The sequence below is a fragment of the Panthera leo genome, chromosome B2 (genome assembly GCF_018350215.1).
Source record: "Panthera leo isolate Ple1 chromosome B2, P.leo_Ple1_pat1.1, whole genome shotgun sequence".
NCBI lineage: Eukaryota > Metazoa > Chordata > Mammalia > Carnivora > Felidae > Panthera > Panthera leo.
Window position 1 is genome coordinate 12,549,594 of NC_056683.1, and position 21,707 is coordinate 12,571,300.

A 21,707-nucleotide genomic window follows, 5' to 3' on the forward strand; every position below is an offset into this window, starting at 1 on the left:
GTCCACACTCCCGTCTCCTGCTGAGGTCGTCTGTGATCTCCACGTCCTTGGATGTGTTGTGTGCTCTTACCAGTCTCTTCTGACTTGATTTCTCAACCGCCTGGCCAGTGCTGCTCATTCCCTCCTTTCCACAACACCTTCCTCCCTTGGCGTCCTTCGTGCCATTTCTCTTCTGATGTCCATTCTCCCCCTTCTGGTCCGTTCTTCCGAATGCCCTTTTCAGCGTTCCTCCTCTGAATGCTGTCTACACCCATGTGCCAGCGTTCCTCGCGGCCTCGGCCTTGGGCCACTTCTCTCCTCCGGTTCCGTTTTCACCCCCGACGATCTCATCCCAACGCCCAGCTCCATGATGGACGCAGACTCCTGCATCTATACCTTCAGGCCAGATTTCTCCACAACCTCGGGCCTCTCTACCCGGCGGCCCGCCTGGCAGCGAGCTCCATTTAGATATCACAAAGGCACCTTTGCTGGACATGTTCAGGGCCAAAGTTATAACCCTCTCCCTCCCACCAAATCTCATCTTGGTCCCGTTCTCCACCTCGGCCACGGGCATCATCTGGTTACCCAGGACAGACGCCCAAAAGCCATCCTTGAAGTGTTCTTCTCTATTTTCCTCTGCCTCTGCCACCAAGTCCTACTGGTCCCGTGTCTTAAATATCGTTTGGATCTACCTACTTCTCCCCATCCCCCCCGCTTCCATCTCCCTCTAGGGTAGCCCGCTTCGCCCACCTCCTTCCACCATGTCGAGCGATTCCCCATCACCCTGCACGTTTCTCTGAGAGCTGTTTTCACATATAAGCTTATCTATTTGTGCCATCATGTCGTATCTTTCCTGCCCGACCAGAATGGAAGCTCTACGAGTGTAGGACCCTGCCGGTTTTCTTCATTCAACCTGTACCCCCTGACAGCTTAGCGCTTGACATACAGGAGACAGTCCGCACGTATTTGATTTGTTGGATGAAAAAAGAAGGCTGAGAGGAAGTGAGAAGAATATTCAAAAGCAGATAGAAAACTGTGCTGTAGAGTATAGACCCATAACAAATAGATTGTTATTTCTAGTGCTGAGTCATCAAAGGAAGGTTAAAATTTGTTCATTATTTTCCATTTTAAAAGGCAGGTATGTAGATATAAAACTAGGAAAGAAATCTTTGGGGTATCTGGGTGGCTCAGTGGGCTAAGCATCTGACTCTTGGTCTCGGCTCAGGTTGTGATCTCACGGGGCATGAGTTGGAGCCCCGCATCGGGCCCTGCGCTCACGGCATGGAGCCTGCTTGGGATTTTGTCTCTCCTTCTCTCTGCCCCTCCCCTGCTTGTGCTCGCTCTCTCTCTCAATAAATAAACTTTTTAAAAAAAAGATTAAAAAAAGAAATCTTAGAAAAATATCCAGTCAGTAAGCAAAGTTTTAAGAAGGCAAAGAAAGGGGCGCCTGGGTGGCTCAGTCGGTTAAGCACCAGACTTCGGCTCAGGTCACGATCTCACAGTTTGTGGGTTTGAGCCCCGCGTCAGGCTCTGTGCTGACAGCTCGGAGCCTGGAGCCTTCTGCTTTGGTTTCTGTGTCTCCCTCGCTCTCTGCTCCTCCCCCACTCACACTCTGTCTGTCTGTCTGTCTCTCTCTCTCTCAAAAATAAACATAAAAAAAAGAAGGTGGAGAGATTAAGTTAATTTATGCCACTGCTTCATTTCCTGACAATGCAGACAAATGTTTACATCCAACTGTGAGTACAAATAGCACGTCCTCACTTATCCGTGCCAATAGAGGCTGAGGCAACACAGATAATTGAAATTACAGTGCATGAGGAAGGGGATTGATTGATTTGCATGCTTTTCCTTAATCATGGAGGAATTGCCAGAGAATCTAAAAAATGGGCAACAGGAAAAGGGAGAAACAGTAAGAATCTTGGATAATCCCCCACTGGATAATTCAGATTTAACTGGGTCTGTTTTGATGTGTGCACATGTGTCTGAACACGGAAAAGGATGAACCCACAAAATATTATAAATGCCAGTTTTCAAAGGCTTTTGGGAAATGCAGCTCATAGCATAAGGTATCAAATTAATTTAGGGTCTCACTTGTTTCCATCGGATTTGGGCACATTGAATCCCGAGATAATAGTTTGGCGTCCGTGTTCACGGCACTTCTCGCTTTTCAAAGATTCTCTGAGGTTAGAGGATGTGTGGTGACCCTCGTCTCCCAGATGAGGAAACAGGGGCACGGGGCCCACCTGTGGCTTGCCTGGGCTTTGGAAATAATTCCTCGGAGAGCCATCAAGACCTAGGTCCACAGACTGCGGCCGCAGCATCCCTAGTTGTGCTTTTGTTTGAGAACTGTTCTTATTTTCGTTCTCTTTCATGCTGTTTAATCCAACCTGTTTCGTCCCGCTGCCCATCACGTCAGACCGAAGAAAGAACTCAAAACAGGATGGATTGTGTTTGACAGGAAGGAGCTGCACAGCTGAATTCCATCAAGCACAAATGTGCCCGTGGCCCCAAAGGCACTAAAACATGACAGCGGTGTTTTATGGCAGCCTCACCTGGGCTCCGTGTGGCAAGACGATGTTTCACCTGGAAAGACATCTCTCTTTGTTTGTAGCGGCAGGTCTCAGTTATTTACCGCCTGTAAGATCTCCTAAGACCACTTGGCTTTCCTTTTCTTCCTTAAAGGCCAGATATAAAGTTTAACTTGATATCGTACAGCCGTTTCCCCCGCGGTCCACGCGGAACTTGGTTTATCCGCTAATTGTATTAACGTTGCCAGTGAAGAAGTGTTCCAAAGGTGTGGATCACCAATTACCTTCTGGCAGAGCCATTATGAACTAATGACCAGTAGTAGGTATGTGCTCAGCCTGCCCACATGGAATGCAAAAAAGAAAATAAGATTTTTTTGCCTCCCGTTTAGGTAATTATTTTTTCAGTCTTCATAGATGTTTCCAAGATCTCTCCAGACCTGCCTCTTTTCACCCAGCTCCCAAATCTGATGCACAAAGGAAAATAATTTGGGTCAAAACCCATCACGTGTTCGTTGTATTGACGCTGTAGAGGAAGTTAAACGCTGCACGGTGAAAGGCCTTCGCACATCTTTAGAGCAGAATATGATTGTTGCATGTTACTCTGAACCGAGAGGTGAGGATTTAGCTCTGTAGTGCCTCAGAAAATATCAAAAGAGTTTTAAAACATTAGTTTTGAGAGATTGGAATACACAGAAACTCAGAGTGTTTGAACGTCGGCCCAGACGTTGGCAGACTTCCATTCAGATTTCGTTGTGAGTAAAATGTGTACTCAGCAACTAGGTTCAAGCCCTTAGTAGTTTGTAAGCACATCTCTCTGCTTTTTCTAGATCGTTGCAGAAAAAAAATAGGTTAAGCAAATTTTGTGGTGGAGCTTATGCGTGCACAGACATGTATAAAGCCTCTGCATCTTCCAAACTTGGAAAGCATATTTTAACAGCACAAGTATATCTATGCGTTTGATCTACATCCGAGCCTCTCACATGCTTTTTAATTATACCGTTTAAATGTTTTACCTATTAAATCTGTTTGGTCTTCAAGCTGTAAACATCACACACAGCTAATAAGCTTTAGGAAAGAAAAGGAAATTGACATTTAGTATAGAGGTTCTACAAAACCAATGAAAAACTATGCAAATGAGCTATAGAACAGACAGATTTGCATATCCTTGTTGGTTTCATGATGATATTCTCAGCATGAGCCTGGCAGACTTGCCTTTTTACCTCTTGGGATGATGCATGTTCTAGCGGTCGAGCCCTGCAGGGTCAATTTAACAAGTGTAACATTGTGATTTTCCATGCGGTTTCTCAGAACCACTGAGCAAAATGCTGCGATAAATAGTGACAGAGGAAATCGATTTTTGAAGTAAATACTTTTGGAGGACGGGGGTTGGGAGGGACATTCTACCGCTCTTTAATGTTGCCAAGGTAGGACAAGCAATTTTTGGTACTGGTGCTGTGGCATTTCAAAGTACACACACACACACACACACACACACACACACACACACACGTGTCACTCACTCGCTCACCAATTCTGCCACTCTCTTGTTACCATCATGCTCACCCCCAAAACTCCTGCTCAGAGACTGGATAGATTTTGCAAGCCTCCTTCGGCTGCATCAGGGTCTCATCAGAAAAGGAAGCTAAGGAAATCTGCCTTTGCCACCGTCCTGTTGGAATAATAAGTAGCCTGGTTAATAGCACAAAGTGCCAGACATTGATATATGGAAGCATACTTGCATAGTGGCTAAGAAGGATTTTGATATTGTCAGGACTGGGATTTGAACTCAGCTCTGGCACCCCTCCCTACCTTGGTTTCTCACCCATAAATGGGCATAATAAAGTGGTAGGGAGATTAAATGAGAGAGAGTATGCAATCTACTCCCAACTACCTCGCTTATAGTAAACACCTAATAGATAGTACCATTATCTTGAAATGCTTTCAAAATTATCACCATGTTTTACCTTGTAAAGTGCAAATTTTTAAAAAAAAATCGAAGTAGCTTTCTGAAGAAGAGAAAGGAAATGAAATTCACCCCTGAAATGTACTTGGAGAATTTTAGAGGGTCTTTTCCAAGTTGTTATAAAACACCTCTGAAGTAAATTTGCCCATTTCTGCCCACACCAATTCTATAACATTCCAGGGATAAAATCTGCACTTGGGTTTAAAAATAAAACGGGTAGAACAAACTGAATTAGAAGTCGTTGGCAGACATCCCCCCCAGCAGAATGTTCTCTCAATTGGTGGCATCGCAATAAAAGAGAAAATGTATATATTTTTTTAAATCTGCCCTCACCACCCCCCCCATCCCTCCAGCCAGTTGGATTTCTCTCTTGTAAAAACCCCAGTATCCTTGGATTTCATCTCACCCCTCCCTCTGATATGTGCACCCCCCACCACTCCCACCCCCTGGAAATAAACCACATCCGCATAGACACATCCCCCTTCCCGAGAAATCGCCGGGCAGCATTGTCCTCTGATACCGTATATGTGCATACTGGACTGCACGCAGGGCCGTCACAGAAGCACGGGAGGCTCTGATGTGTTCAGTTGTGAAGACTGCCAAGAGAGAGAAAAATTCTCCCATGTATTCCCATCTCTCCCGCCTCTTTTTTCTTCGGTAAATATTCAGGCCCTTTTCAGAGAGGCTTTTGATAATGCGTTATCCCAGCAAATGCCACTAACCTGCATGTACATAGGACTCCCCAGTCCTGTAGGAATGGCTTCGTGAAGAGAGTCCGATAAGATGCAGTTGTAGGATTGGGTGGAGGAACCTGTCACCACACACACACACACACACACACACACACCACAACACTCACATGCATGCGCACACACACACACACACACACCCCAGCTACCCCCAACCCCTCATCCCCATAGAAATTATGTAAAAACTAGACGTTCTTCTCTCCCTCACACAGGCAATCTCATCTTTCCCAAAAATGGAAGGGGAAAACGCTTTCTTTGGCTGAGCCATATGCAAAAAATTATGGAACATCTGTGTAAGTAACAACATACAACAAGACAAATTATTGGTGGTAAAAGGCAAAACCCTTGTTTCAAAAACATGTCTGGAGATAGTGTGTATACAGAACCTTGCTTTGTGTTAATTACGCATAATAACTGTCAGCTTTGCAGACCATGGGCTGGGCTCTCAATAACTCAGGGTCTTTTCCTGTTTTGTTCTATCCTCCCTTCCTTCCTTCCTTCCTTCCTTCCTTCCTTCCTTCCTTCCTCCCCCCTTCCTCCCTCCCTCCCTCCCTTCCTTCCTCCCTTCCTTCCTTCTCTCTCTCCTTTTTGACTGATGTTGAACTAACTGTATAGCTTTATTTCAATAGTTGCTATGACCTGGACAATGAAATGAGAAACACGGGGGACTTGTTGGCTCACGTTTGAAAATGCAGTGGGGGGCAGATGGCCCCCTCCACCCCGGATCCATCCACAGTTAGCTTCCAATGGGAATCGAAGACCGAGGTGTGGGCCCCAGCCGGCACACTGTCTCACTGTGTGACCTTGGCAAAGGGTGCCCTTAGCCGTTTCTGCCTCGGTGTCTCCACTTGTCAAGGGCGACAGGGTAACGGTTGTGCTTGCGGTTCTTATGCGGATCGAATGGGACTAAACTGTGCAACTCGGGTCCTGTCCTAAGAGAAGTTCTGACGCTGTTGTTTCGTTCGCTGAAAGGGCTCTCGGCATCTCTCGAGCACCGTGTCGTCGGCTATCTTTGCGTGTCTGCCCGTGCCAGTGGGAGACGTGGGGTCCGTCCAGTCAGTGAAGGAAAAGGCGTTTACAAGACGGGTTGTCTCTTTATGGAGAAGGGGTAATGGGGCAGAGTTGAAATCTAAGGTTCTTAAGAAGCGAGGCATACCACAGCCACCGCTCAGCAGGTGCCCTCTCTTCACCAGAAACCCCCAAGCTCCCCGCACAAGACGAGGAGGAAGCAGGTGCAGGGACTGGTAGCCAGGGTGATCTCTGTCAGCCTCCCCAGCCTTTCTTCCCTCCGCCCCCCGTCGGTAGCCCATGTTCCAGCCACGCCTAACTCCCATTGTAATTCCGACGTTCCCTACCCATTCGCATCCGTGTTCCCCTTCATTCCGACCCAGCCCACGAAGCACCCCCCTCCAGACTTCAGCATCCCCACTCAACACCTGTCTGCTCCACAAACCCATCTAACCACAAAGCCAGCCGGTCCCTCCTTTGGGTTACCAGATCCCATTTTAATTTTTTTTTTAGACTTCTTTGCTATTTATGACGCTTAGCACCGCCTGCCTGAGAGCGTCGTTGGCTGTGTGACCGCCGGAGCAGAAAAGGGCAGCCCGGCATGCCAGTTAGACGTACAGGCGCTGGCGTGAACCTGCCCGGGGTTCAAATCCGCCCTCTGCCATCTACCAGCACTGGAATCGGGCTACACAGTTACCTTCTCCGTCTAGTTTCCTCCCTTGCAAACTTGGCTGAAGAGGAGCTACCTCACAACCTTGTTGCGAGGCTTGGATGAAAGCCAAGGTGTTACAGCGGTGCGTGAGCACTTAAGAGACATTGGCTGCTGGTAGTCCCAGCATACAGGAGAAGACGGGCCGTGTCTTGTTTATGCTCGTGTGCTCTCACTCTACACGCAGAAAAGACCCGATCCGTAAACAGCAATGTCAGTATCAGGTACACTGAGCAATGTGAAATCTGTTCATTTGAGTCAGCTAAATAATTCAGAGTGCAGCAAGCCTCCTACAGCCCCCCATCCCTCTAGTCACTGAAAATCTGTGAGGAATCAAGAGTCTTTCAAAACAACCTCAGAGCCCTGTGGAATACATTTTCAATCGTCTTTATACGTCTGTTTTCTCTTTTGGGTGCAGACAGTTAGCAGAGCCCGATTATAAGGCATGCATATGTATGCAACATTATTTTGCAGGAGCTGAATGAAAGAACGCGAGTTGTATCCTGCCTGAATGTTTCCATCCAGGCTTCTGGGGCTTAAGGCCCTAAACAGCGGAGGCAGTTAAGGTCACTTTAAAAATGGAGCCCTTGATGCTGTGGCCCCAGCTTCAGATGCATTCACAACAAATCAGGCAGAAGAAAAGTATGAGAAAAAATCAGAAATGAGAGCGACCTTTTCTTCGGGCCTTTGTAATAATGTTGGATGTGTGAGAGTGTGTTTTTGAGTGCTTGCATGCGTGTGCGTGTGTGTGTTTAACCTTCATGCAAGAAACAAGAGAGTAGTTTCCCCTTGAAACCAGCCAACCCTCCATGAAGCTTATCTCAGTGGTTCTGAGTTCACCCCCCACGACATCCGTCATGCACAGGGCAGTCCCCCCACAGCAGGATTAGCCAGTACAAAATGTCGGTAGCACCGAGGTGGAGAAACGCTGGTGGGGGATGTCTATCCTATCTGCCCCGGAGACGACATGGCCCCCATCAGAGGCCACCTCTGGACCTGGACCATCCACTTCCACCAAAATCCTCCCCCAACCCCTGCCGTTCTTCCTGCCTCCCCCCACCCACCCACCCAGGAAACCCAGTCCATGAGGATAGATTCAGGGGCGGGGAGCGGGGAGGGGGCTTCAGGTGAGGCTATAGAGGGGCTTGTTCCGACTCTGTCCTTTGCCGGCAGATTATTTCTACTCACTTAATCTGAATCCTGCCTCGAACTGGATCTTTTACTATTGGGTTTTTTCTCAATTTTATGGTTTCATAAGACAAGGTACATGCAGAAGTGGGGAAGGGTTAAAGCAGGAGGAGAGTGCTGGCTGGAGGGAGAGGGAAACCAGAAAGAAAAAAGGAGAGAGAGAGAGAGAGAGAGAGAGAGAGAAGGAGAGAGGGAGAGAGAGACAAATGAAGACCTGCTTGGTTTAATGGTCTGGAGTTTTCAGCTAGAGGTTTGTTGCCAAAGTCTTGCCATCCTACACACACACACCAACACACACACACACACACACACACACACACACGTACACACACACCCCACTCCTCCACCACACGAAGGCCAGGTGGCTCCTGCTTACATACATGGCTTGGCACTTTTACTCTTTGGCTAAGACCATTTCGCACATGAACAACACAGCCTCCTCCCAGAGAGTTGTCATCCATCTGCTTCCAGAAGGGCTGTCTGTTTCCCTCCGAAACTGGTCCAATCAACATTTTCCTTTGGCCAGAGTGGCTTACCAGCAGCTTCTCCATAAGGTCCATAATTGCAATTTCTCATTCTCATTTGCCTGGCTGGCTTCACCCTTCTGTCCTCTCTCCCCGCCTCCCCAGCCAGCCCCCCCCCTGCCCCCCGCCCTCAGCCCCCCCTCCTTTTCTGTGAAGAAGCCCTGTCAGAATGAATGACAGAATCAACTTCCTTCCTACCAAACGGCTCATTACTCATGACTTGAAAGCAATGTTGCCTTCTGTCCTCACAAGGTTTTGCAGATTTCCCCCAAAATGATCCTCCTTCCAGAATGAAATAGCGGATGAATGCCTTGCCTCTCACTCTCTCTAAGCTATGCTACTGTAGCAGTGTTGTGGGCAAATATGCCATTGAGTCTTCCCTTGTGATCTACTCCAGCCTGTCTTTCCCCATATGCTTGCGGCAGACCGTGGTTAATAGCGGTCTGTGAGCATCTGAGGCTAGCTGGGAAATCTAACTGTAATGTCACCATGCCGAAATGGTGAACACTCTCTCTTCTTTCCGGAGCACAGGGTCATTGCTCGCTGGCAAACAGGTTATGGGACATGGGCCACCACCCGTGACATTGCCGCCATGTTTGCAGTTGAACGAGGGAGCATGTGACGGGCACATTGTGTGTGTGTGTGTGTGTGTCGGGGGGGGGGGGGGGACCAATGTCTCAGTCCTGCCACCTCTCCCACATGACTTCTCATTCCTAAATTTTGGAAAGTGAGCAGCACAAGTAGGATGGATATCGTGAGGACCAAAAAGCAAATCTGATAATAAACTCTTGGGATTTACAAGAGAAATGTCCACGCTGGAGGTTTAGGGACCCGTTTCGCAATGGAAAGATTTTATAAAAACATCTGAAATCTGCTCTTTGGAAGGAGAAAGAAAAGTCGGCAGGATTCTTAAGAAAGTATGGAGAACCTACAGCATCTAGGGAGTATGAATTATACTTTTCTGCGGTTCGCCACTGGGTAAGCAGGACCTATAGCTAGACTTTGTCTACCGTAATATGTTTGGAACATTTCTAGACCGTATGTTAAGGGGTAGACACTGTTAAAATGCCACTGTCCAGAAAGGCATTTTGAACAAGTACACTTGAGTGAGGAAAGCAGGTGCCTGTTGGGTCACTTTTGGTGAGCAGCTTGGCACAGTGAGGCAAAGCGGGCTCCCTTTTTCCCTGAAGGTGAAGTATGGGTATGGAGGGGTCCTAAGACAGAAGGCACCTGAGGATATTTGGTTTGGATCTGGCCCGTGGAACCCTGACATCAAGCATCTTTAAAATATGAAAGAGTTAGGAGATCTAGTGCTTTGCAGCATTTTAGATGAAGAAAGGCAATAGCGAGGATATTGTTCTGTGTTGAGTTGATTACTTTTGTACGTAATGGGCACAGTCTTAGGGTCCACAGACGCATCTGGAAATTCGCATTCATAGGAGGCCCTGGGTAGACAGTATAACAGGGAGCTGCCGACCCAGACCTGGCCCCATCAGATGGTCCTGGAAGGTCTTCAGAGGAGACATAGGACCAACAGTGGGGCTGCTTCCAGCCAGGCTGGAGCAGCTCTGAATCGTCTTGAAGATCCTGGATGGCTCCTTAAGGGAGTCACGGAGCACCCACACTCCCATCACCCCTAGAACATGTCTCTCTTTTCCTCTTCACCTTGACTCCTAATCCATTCAGAGAGCCTAGCTGATTCTCTCTTTCATAAAGCCATGCCCAGGGAGATCCTCCAGAGGCTTCTGTGAACATTCCCCTGACCACACTTTGGGGCAGCTCTACCTTCTAATGTGGAGGTAAGGACAACACGGAGAATTCCAGTTGATTCTCCACGGAATAGCCAGTTGGTTGTGTGGCATGATCTGTTGTGTCCCTGTGCCTGGAACAATGGGCAAAGCCTGGAAGTAAGTCAACACCATATCAATACTACACAGGCGAACTTGGCCCATGCCGCCGGGGTCAAATAGAGAGGTACAGTCAGTAAAGTCAGGCTCCCAACGAGGCTGAAAAGTCAACTGTGATTATCCACATGGGCTGTGTGGATGGTTGCAGATGGCCGAACAATTGTGGGTGCAGCCCACCCCTACACACTTGCGCGTGCACACACACACACACACACACACACACTCATGTGCTTCTCGCCTGCCTTCTTTTGAACCCGTAGCTCTGATTTGTCTTATAGCAGCAATTACCTCAGAGCAACAGTCACAAAAGAAACGGAAAGCCAGCAAACCTGAGTTCTAGGCGGTGCTCACCACCTGCTCTCAGGACTGTTGAGATCATACTCGAACAGTAATACATCAGAGATGGCATTTCAGTTTTCAGACTTGTCGATTAACAAAGAAAATATTATCCAGAGATTGGTGTGTGATTATAAGGATTCTCTCCATCCCCCAGCCCTATCACTCAATGTCCCTTCATTAAAAATGAATTATAGGGTGCCTGGGTGGCTCAGTCGGTTAAGCATCTGACTTCAGCTCAGGTCACGATATCGTGGTTCATGGGTTTGAGCCCCGCGTCGGGCTCTGTGCTGACAGCTCAGAGCCTGGAGCCCGCTTCAGATTCTGTGTCTGCCTCTCTCTCTGCCCCTCCCCTACTCACCTTTTCTCTCTCTCTCTCTCAAAAGTAAATAAACATTTTTAAAAAATTAAAAAAAAATGAATTTTAGAGTTCCCTCTCCCTCTCTCTCTCTCTCTCTCTCAAAAGTAAATAAACATTTTTTAAAAATTAAAAAAAAATGAATTTTAGAGTTCCTTCTCCAAAATTCATTACCTGAACCAGATCACAGGTCAGATGACAATACTCTTCTTTTTGTTGAGATACAATTGTACACATAGCCTCCTGCAAGTTCAAGGTGCATTTGATACATTTACGTTTTGCAATGGGACGTGTTGATTTGACACGTTTACATTTGACAGTCTGATTCCCACCATAATTAGCTAACACCTCTATCGCCTCCCATAATGATCATTTCTTCTCTGTGTGGTAAGAACAGGGTGTTTGTAGGGTCTATGAAGAGCAGAATGGTGGTTACCAGGGGCTGGAGGAGGAGGACTGGGGAGACGTTGTTGAAGGCTCCAAACTTGCAACCACTTGTAGATAAATAAGTTCTAGAGACCCGTTGCACAGCATACTGATTACATAGTCATCAATACTGTATTGTAAACTTCAAAATTGCTAAGACAATACTTTTTCTTTAAAGCACCTTACTGGAAATACTTTCTTTTTTTTCCCATAGTGAACCTTTAACATCTCTGGTTTCCCTCTGGCTTGTAAAAATATGAAAGAACTGAAATGAGACCTCATTGGTCCCAGTCAGGAAAGCGGAGGGGACAGAGGTGACACAGATCAAAGAAACATCTCTCCCCTGCAACTGCTGTTACCATGTGTTCATTTTTGTGTCGTATTTGCCCACCCGGGGAGGAGGAGGAGTCACAACTGGGTCTTTATCATGAAAGATAAAAGTGTAGCTAGTTGGATGGTGTCCATTTTTTATTTGCTCAGCGACCGGCGGGGCCTCTTAATGTTGCCGCCCCTGGGTTTATTAGTGAGAGTTCGCTCTAGAGACAGGAACAGGACTCACGGATGCTCCTCACCAGGTTCCAGAGGCTCAGAACCCTTCTTTGTCAAGTGTCTCCAAGAAGTGGGGAGCTGTGCAAGTCAAGGAGGAAGAACAGCACTAAACACAGCCATGTATTAGCTGTCTCGGAGCGTCCGGTGTTTTCAGACAAAGGTTTGGAAGGTTCCGGTGGGACTTGACTGTGGCCGAGTTTAATTTGTCGTACTGGTGGTTGTCCCAATGACTGCCCGCTTGGTCTGTAGGAATGTGAGCCTACGTGTGCACACTCACTCCTCCCCCACATGCACGTGTGTTTGACCTTGCCCTCGCCCTTGGGATTGTGTATAACCTCATCATATAATACAATGACCTGTATATATAGGAGGCAGCCTGGTGCTTAACTCTATGGTTTTTTGTGTTCAAAATACTTTTTTTTAAAGTTTATTTTCTTAGAGAGAGAGAGAGAGAGAGAGCGGGGAAGGGGCAGAGAGAGAGGGAGAGAGAAAGAATCCCAAGCAGGCTCTGCACCATGAGCACAGAGCCCAATGTGGGGCTCGAACTCACAAACCGCGAGATCATGACATAAGCTGACACCAAGTCAGACACTTAACCGACTGAGCCACCCAGGTGCCCCTCAATCCACGTTTTGAAAAACGCCTTTTTCAGAGGAAACGGAAAGACTCAAACCCAAGAAGTCTGAACACTTACACATCCCTTTTCACCTCGTAATCTCAGAGTCTTATTTATCTATTATTTAAAATTTACCTATTTTAGGGGCACCTGGGTGGCTCAGTCAGTTGGGCATCCGACGTCAGCTCAGGTCATGATCTCGCGGTTCGTGGGTTCGAGCCCCGCGTCGGGCTCTGTGCTGACAGCTCGGAGCCTGGATCCTGTTTCAGATTCTGTGTCTCCCTCTCTGCCCCTCCCCTGCTCACGCTCTGTCTCTCTCTGTCTCTCAAAAATAAATAAATGTTAAAAAAAATTTAATTTACTTATTTTAGTCCTGGTTTATCCCAGGAGGGGCGGGCAAATGTAACTGTTAGTGCACTAAGTGATTTTGTTTCTTTTTTTTTTTTTTTCCCTGCTCTGCCCTTGCTAATGTTAAAACGACACCGCCGGTTGATATGTGCCGTGTTAGTTTTAGTGCGAATAATCTCGCCCTCTCAAGGGCGTGTGGACTGATGTCCTCCCACACCATATTAGATACAAACCTAGAACAAGAAGGCCAGGAACAACAACAACAAAAAGCTCACGTTCCCCTGGCCGCTTGAATTGGATGAACCTCGTAAATAAATACCAAGTGGTCCCCTGTCCTAAATGTGCTTCCAGTAAATTCCAGCTGGGAACCTTCCGGTTTCACGTGCGCGTCGAGAGGAAATCATAGCAATCGTCGTACCCAGCAGAAGGGGTTTTTACGCCCCCAGCCAGGAAATGTGCACACATCACATGGACATCGGGGTCAGACAGGGTGACAATCAGCTATGCAACTAACGAGAAATTATGCAAAATTAGATGGATTATGTCCATGTTTTCAGTTTTTGTCTCTTAGCAGTTTAAACCTTTAATTATAATACACATGACAGGGGCACAGTCTGTAACTATCAGATTTTATATGCTCTGGTTGTAAGGTAATAGCCTTCCAAGTTATTTTTATGGGTCATTCTATCTGGTGGCAACTTAGAATATAAAGCCACGTCCCAGCTTCCCAAAAGTAATGTCTGTTTTCTCACTTTCTAATAATTACTTCAGGTCTGAGAGGAAAGACTTGTCACAGTGAATACAAATTAGTCCGCTCCAGGGTGCGACTAACCGGATTGTTTGGGTCTGAGTTTTATCCCTTTGGGGCAGAGTAACAACATCATTTATGGATGTCTGCCTGTATGCATGCTGTGTAGACTTACTCAGGACACCAGCACAGCTTCTAGGACAGTCTTCCTAATACAGTTGCCCCTTGAACAACGCGGGTTTGAACTGCACGGGTCCACTTAGGCATGACTTGTCTTCAGTAAATACAGTGCAGCACTGTAAATGTATTTTCTCTTCCTTACGCTTTTCTTAATAACGTTTTCTTTTCTCTAGCTAACCTTACTGTCGGAATACAATAGGTGGTACATACAATACGTATGACATAAGTGTTAATTGACTGTCTATGTTATCAGTAAAGCTTCCGGTCAACAGTAAGCTCTTCGTAGTTAAGTTTCGGGGGAGTCAGAGTCACCTGTGGATTTTCAACTATGGGGTGGCATGGAGTTGGTGCCTCTGACCCCCCCACATTGTCCAAGCATCAACTGGACCCCGTATTGTCTAATAGCTGAGCTGTTGTTAAATAAAAACGTGCATGTGTTTGGAATCGTTCCCCTCCCCCCATCCTCAACCTCTTAAGTGATACAAATAGTAAATGCATCTTAGTATTTATTTAGGAATCTGGCATTCTGGGACTGGCTTACAAGATAGCTCATTTGTTTGAAGGTCCCCAGAGACGGCAGAAGTCATACCACCGTATCAGCAGCCGCCTTCATAACACAGAAGTAAAATTCAGCATAGAACACTCCAACTCGGTGTTTATGGGGAACACCGGTGCTGTTGTAATTTCCATTCGGTTCAAATTATTTCGTGGGGATCTACCTAATTGGCATTAACGTGTGGCTTTCCATCATTGTAAGGGCACTCTGACGTTGCAGCAGAATATTTGCGGGCTATATCCTCCAAGGCAGCGATGTGGTGTGTGTGTATATATGTTATATAAAATGCGCCATCACCCCGAACCATCCCTGGTCCTTATATCTCTCTGCACCGAAACTAAATGCCCTCTGATGGTGGCCAACTAGACCAAAGAATGAGGCTGTCTCTTTCAAAGCGCTGTAGACAATGGGATAAGCAGCGGTTACTGGTCAATTATCCGCCCCCCCCCCCCCAACACACACACACACACCCCACAGGCTTCCACTGCCCTCTGCTGGGAGTGAGGCTGGATCGGAGGAGAGATGTGGACTTTGCCAGATGCTGGCAGAAAGCCCCAAGATTCCTTCCACTGTGTCTCTGCCTCCCTCCCGGCTTAACCTTGCTTGCATCTTGGACCTCAGCGGTACACATGGCCAGCTGCTCAGCACACACATCCAGCCATGTTCCCCTCATATCCCTTTCTCCTCAAGGCTCCCCTTGCACCCTTTGTTGTCATATTTGCTGATTTCTTTTTTTTAAATATTTATTAATTTTGAGAGAGAAGAGCGAGCACGAGCAGAGGAGGGGCAGAGAGACAGGGAGACGCAAAATCCGAAACGGGCTCCAGGCTCCAAGCTGTCAGCACAGGGCCCGATGCGGGGCTCGAACTCATGAAACATCAGATCGTAACCTGAGCTGAAGTCGGACGCTCAACCGACTGAGCCACCCAGGCACTCCCATTTGCCGATTTCTTTAAAGGAAAGCATAGAATGTGGTCCATCCTGGGTCTCGCAGCTTCTGAGAATGGCACCTTCCGTGCATAGCACAGCACCCGACAAGGGAGGAGAGTAGTCCTTCTTATGGCAAGCCATGTGGGCATCTTCAATCATTCATTCGGAATATTACTTTTAAAAATATAAAATACGCTAAAAAAAATGGATAAGTAATGGGCAAACGAGTGGAGGCTTGGTTATGAATTACAATAATGATTCTAATAGATACCATTTATTGGCACATTATTATGTGCCAGGCACCACGCTAACATAGCTGCGTGTATCAGCTCATCAGAACCTCATGACAATTGTGAAGCATATGTACTCTTATTATCCTCATTCAATAGAAGAGGAAGCAGGGACTTTGGGTGGGAGGTGGCATCACTTAAACCAAATCGCGGCTGTAAAGGAGGAGCTGGTTCAGTGAGGGCTGACCAGTCATCTGTGGGCAGAGCAGGAATAAAGTCCCAGGCTGCGGGCAAACATGAGGTTCCCACCCAGATGCCGTGTGGTAAATTCCATCCCCTAGAAGGTCCTGAAGTAAGAACGTGGGCAAAACTCCACACCATGACTTAGGTCCACATCAAACCAATTCTGTCTGTCCAAGGAACTGATAGAAGTTTGTTATGTCCTTGACACGAGATCGTTACCGTTAGCACCTACGATTTTATTCTGAGCGTTCCGTGGTCAGGCAGTCCAAATCTCACGAGCGATCCTTGCTTCTCTGTTTCTTCTTTGATTTGACTTATGCCATGCCATGCATTACAGTGGATCTGTGCACGTTCTCCTTTATTCCAAAGGCCACACATTTCTGAAAGCCTCTGTGCTTTTTCAGGGGCGGGAGTGGGTGGTTAATGTGCCTGAGCAGAGAAGCACTGCTTAGTGTAGCCAAAACAAAATCCATTTCTGTACAAAAACTAAAACTTTTTACAAGGAACCAGGGATTCATAGTTTAGAGGAAGCACATAATAGCACAAGGGAACAATATCTACTTTGGCAATGAAAATAATTTCAGAAATTGCATCTTCTAGACATAAACAGTTGAGCAGGAAGAATTCTCCATTAATTCTTCCATTTAATGAACATTTGAGCACCTATTATGTGCCAAATATCTTTTCTGAGCTCTGTTACAATGTTCACTTCTGAATCTTTTCCTGAACCAGAACAATTCAGGACATGCTTCCGTTAATCACCCCAGCTCACTTCTCCACCTTTTCATTCATTCATTCATTCATTCATTCACATAGTTTTTAACCTCAAGAGCACTGAGGTTAAAGATGGAATTGACATAAAGGGCTTCTGAGAAGTTGATTTTTGAACCAAGTCTTAAAGGATGAATTAGGGTAGTAGCAGGTGGAAAACTGGAGAATCATATTCTAAACATAGATGTCCCATTTTGCTCACATTTGTCTCTTCCTGATAACGAGCTAAAATTTAGAAGTCCCCAACCGGTTGCTGCAAATCATTATTCCATGCTAGATTTATGTAGTCCTGTCTTTCTGTAACAGTCTGTAAGTTGTCAAAAAGTACACATGTATATAAATTGTTACTGAATATGGTTTGTCTTGAACTGATCATCGTTGCCAGTGTATGTTCAATAATGTTATATGGAGTTTGGCTATATTGTTCTGCTGCATATCTACTTATTTATTAGACTTAGATCTCCGTGTCCTGTTGCATCGAGTGGTAGTATCCTGTAAGTAGAGGATATTGATGATGTATGATTAGCCTTCTTTGGGGAAGAGTCATGGCTTTGTTCTTCAAACCCAAATGGCATCAGTTTTTTGGTAGCTAGATGTAGTATTCATAAACTGAAACAAAACAAGGAAAGCCATTAAAAAAGTTGTCACTCCTTTTATTTATTGAAGAGGCATATAATCAAATGCTTTGTCATTCTGATTTCCCTTAAGGATCGTGGCTTGGAAATGATTGGCGTTTTCCAACGTATATTAATTTGTTCACTCCTGTATTCGTTTGTGTATTCCATCAAGACTTGTTAAAGGCCTATACGGTGCAAGGGGCTAGGCCACATTCTACTGAGTATACGGTGAGAAATGAGGTAGGGTTTCTGCTTTCCAAACACTGAAGGTCTACTGGAGGAAGGCGGACATAGCCATAACACAAGGAGAAAGAGATGGGAACCTTGAAAGCAATAGGTTGAAAATGGGATGGGATTCGGCGGGGTCTGCCCTCTCTTAAATAGAATTCTATATACTGAGAGGAATAAGAACCATAGTTGGTGTGTATGGAATACTTAGGACGTAGCGACACTCTTTCAAGTGCTCTTTGTGCGTTGTCTCATTACATCCCTGCGACAGCCCCATAACGTAGTCATTCCTCTTATATCTCACAGATTGCCCTGTTGTATCATACTCTGCGGTCGCCCTGTTGTATACTCCATGGTTATAGCAAAAGCTTTGTCTATCAAAGGCCACACAGATAGAGGGTACAAAGGAAAGTAAGTGTGTAATGTGACACTAGTTATTGGGCCAGTAAAATCTCTCTAATTTAGATTGTTCTGGGTGGAAGTCATTATTACTTACATAAGTGACTTCGGTGCTGGCCCCGTGTCCCCTCACCAGGCACGATTCTCCTTGCACTCGCTTGAAGAGAGGGAAAAAAATGATTCAAAATGTTCCCTCCTTCCCTGTCCTGCCTTTAGAGAATTCTTGCTTCTAGAAGAGATAAGAGGGAAGGAGACTCTCAGAATCCATTTTGTTCCATACTTAGAACAGGAAAGCTCTAGATAACAGTGGAACAGATAAGGTTTGAACATTTCTTTGGGCAATAACTAAGGGCTTTTGTGGTTTTTTTTTTTTTCCATTAAGAAAAATGTTACTTAGGGGGCGCCTGGGTGGCGCAGTCGGTTGGGCGTCCGACTTCAGCCAGGTCACGATCTCACGGTCCGTGAGTTCGAGCCCCGCGTCAGGCTCTGGGCTGATGGCTCGGAGCCTGGAGCCTGTTTCCGATTCTGTGTCTCCCTCTCTCTCTGCCCCTCCCCCGTTCATGCTCTGTCTCTCTCTGTCCCAAAAATAAATAAAAAATGTTGAAAAAAAAAAAAAAATTTAAAAAAAAAAAAAGAAAAATGTTACTTAACTTACCTCGTCTTCATTAAACAGTCAAAGGTAAGTTAAAGTTGTCACATGCAGTGGCCTAGCTCTTTCCCAAGGCTGGAGTAGGGGACTCCAGGCTCCTGTAAGTCTCACTCATGGGTCCCTCTTTCGCCTACACAATGAAATGTAAATGTTAAAGGCCCCCCCTGCAGGAATCAGTACATTCCATTGGGATACAAATGAATAAGGCCTTCCCTAGCAATATCTAACTTCTGCCAGAGTGATCTTAGGAATTTGAATTCCGTTTTTACTTTTATTAGAAATTATGTTTTAAGAGCTATCTTGACAAAGACATAAAAGAAAAATGAATTGCTCGTGTTAGAATTATATACGCGTATAGCAACTGTTGTCTCGCTGCTTAATATTAATTAATTGGTCATCGTTTTGTTTTATTTTATTTAAGCCTTCCTGTTTTAAAATTATTATTTCTGTTGGAGAAACCAAGGCATAAGGTAATTTGCCAGAGGACACAGTTGGTATCCTAGGTAGGAGAATGGGTACCTTAGAGAGCTGTTATAAAATGAAATGAGGTCATGTTCTGGGCTCCTGGTGTAATGCCTGAGATATAATATACTCAGCCAATTATAGCTGACATTATCATTCTAGAATCCAGATAGCCAGACTTGCAGTCCATTGTGCTGAACACAAATCCACAGATCCTTTAAATCGTGCAATCTTATTAACTTAATTTTCAAGAGCCAGGAAAAAAAGGGGGGGGGGCTTGTTAGGAAATATTCCAGTCTACCAGTATATTTATGAAAAGAGAGAAGAAAGGTCATCATCACTTCCAGAAGCTTCCCACTGCATATTATTTTCAGGAAGCTGGTATCAGCTTTTGAAGGCGTGCCTGTGTTTGGATAGATAAATAAGTACAAATGAACTCAAATCAAGAGGCCCAAATAAAGAGGTGCTGCTGGGTGTAGCCCTTTGTTGTTGTTGTTGTTCCGTTGTGTATTTTTAAACCGGTTTATGGTTTATAAGCTGAGGCAGCCACGAGTGCCGGGTTGAACTATGAATAAGTCTAGACATTTGGTTATCTTCTGTCTAGCATTCATTTGTGTCGTGGGCGTCACACTCCGGGGATTAGTGTTTCATTATGCAGAAGCTGTTTTATCTTTGGCTTCCTTATAATAGCTTAAAGTGAATTCTGAGTGGAGAGAGTGAGGGCCATGGCTTAGGCACTACAGTGATCATACCAGAATGGGGCGGATGGATTTTCACAGGGTCCGATAAGCACTGTGACCTCACGTTCCGATGGTTCGGTTGGCTAGATGTGTCCGTCTCGCCACCTCATTCAGTGCACGGTCAACCTAGGAATTGACCAGGATTCTCCGAACGGTGAGAGAGGGAGAAGGGTGGAAATCACTTCCGTATCAAGTATCTAACACCTAGTAGAAGCGTTAGCGGGGAGTGAGACTATCTGTGCCGTGCGAATCCAGGGGCCTTTGGGACACCTCTGAGTATGTAATCTCTGACTGGCCACATTTTAATTAGCTCCTTTTAGGCTACGGAAAACAGTTCAATTTTTACCCCTTACATTAAGCATCTCTTCTATAAATAATCAACATCGTATTTAACAACGAAAACAAAAAGACTTGGGCTGCCCAGGTGGCTTAGTCTGTTAAGCCTGCGACTTCGGCTCAGGTCATGATCTCACGGTTGATGAGTTCGAGCCCCGCTCCGGGCTCTGTGCTGACAGCTGGGAGCCTGGAGCCTGCTTCGGATTCTGTGTCTCCCTCCCTTTCTGCCCCTCCCCCACGCACACTTTGTCAGTCTGTCTCTCTCTCTTTCAAAAATAAATTAACATTAAAAAAAAACTAAAAATAAATAAACATTTAAAATTAGAAAAAAAAAAAAAAGACGCATTGCTTTCATGAGACCAAGATTGCCAACTGAGCCCTGGAATGGCCTCATCAGTTTCAGTCATTCATTTATTCTGTCACCCCCAGATTCACATTCACACTCAACCATCCCTTAAACATTTGTTGCGTATGATCTAACCGCTAGCCAGGCTTCTCTTCCTGGGCTCTCATGGTGTGGCTGTGAGCCCACAGGACAAAAGGGTCAAATTCAGAGTAAGCGGATGTTAAGCCCCAGCTGGTAACAAAAAGGATGAGTCATGAATCTTCCCTCCTACAAAATGGCCAAGCTATATTTTCACACCTAAAAACCAGTCTTTCCTTTTGAGACGCAGCATGATGTGAGGTAAGAACATGGACTTAAGAACCAGACAGGCCTGGGTTTGAATCCTGCATCCATGGTATATCAGCCGTGCCCTTTCGAGGCTGTTCTTTGGAGCTTCATTTTGTCTTGAAATGCAGGAATTGTTCCTACTCTGTAGGGCTGTGTGCAGATGAGATCCAACACATGCAGCATAGTGATTGGCACATTTAAACAAAGTGCTTAGTAAGTACTGTTTTCCTTCCCCCTTCTTCACTTCCAAGCTGGTTGGGGTGGGGGGTTGAGATGACTCTTTTCCTCTTCTGAACAGACCGAAACCTTATCACCCTAATGCCGGAGGGTGGTTAGGACGTTCCTTCCCCGGGCAGTCATGGCGGGGCAGGACCTCGATGCCAGAAGGTCTGGTTCTGTGCCTACTCACCTGCGTGGCAGGTATCCAGCGTTCACCCCGACCCCAGAGACTGAGTTTCCCCCTTTGATGACGCCTGCAGCTCTCAAGAGAGACAACAGCCCCGCCGTGTGGCCCGGAGGGCAGCAAAGTCCCTCACCCAGGCGTTCCCTCCCGGGATGCCATTGTTCCACTGCCAAACTCATGACCTTTGGGGAATTTGAAAATTTACTAGTCTGTAGGGGGAAAGAGACAAAGAGATCCAAGATGAGGCTTTGTATAAGTAAAGGGCTTTTGTTGTGATGGTGTTGAATTGGGTTTGGATTTTGCACACCCCTCAAATTTCTTAGGGTGTGGGTGAGGGCATCCTAGGAGATTTAA

The 21,707-nt window shown here is 46.0% G+C and overlaps 1 protein-coding gene across 9 annotated transcripts in view; it reads left to right on the plus strand.

Annotated features, from left to right (window-relative positions):
• The window catches only part of ATXN1 (ataxin 1), a 412,322-nt gene that overhangs the window by 295,491 nt on the left and 95,124 nt on the right, over positions 1 to 21,707 (plus strand). The window contains exons 7-8 of one of the 9 annotated variants that reach the window (XM_042937840.1): positions 2,913 to 3,120; positions 5,432 to 5,512. The exons of 7 other annotated variants lie outside the window; for them this stretch is intronic. The gene's annotated coding sequence lies outside the window, so the exon portion shown is untranslated. The remainder of the gene's footprint in view (positions 1 to 2,912; positions 3,121 to 5,431; positions 5,513 to 21,707) is intronic. One more of the 9 variants, XM_042937841.1, reaches the window with a different exon arrangement.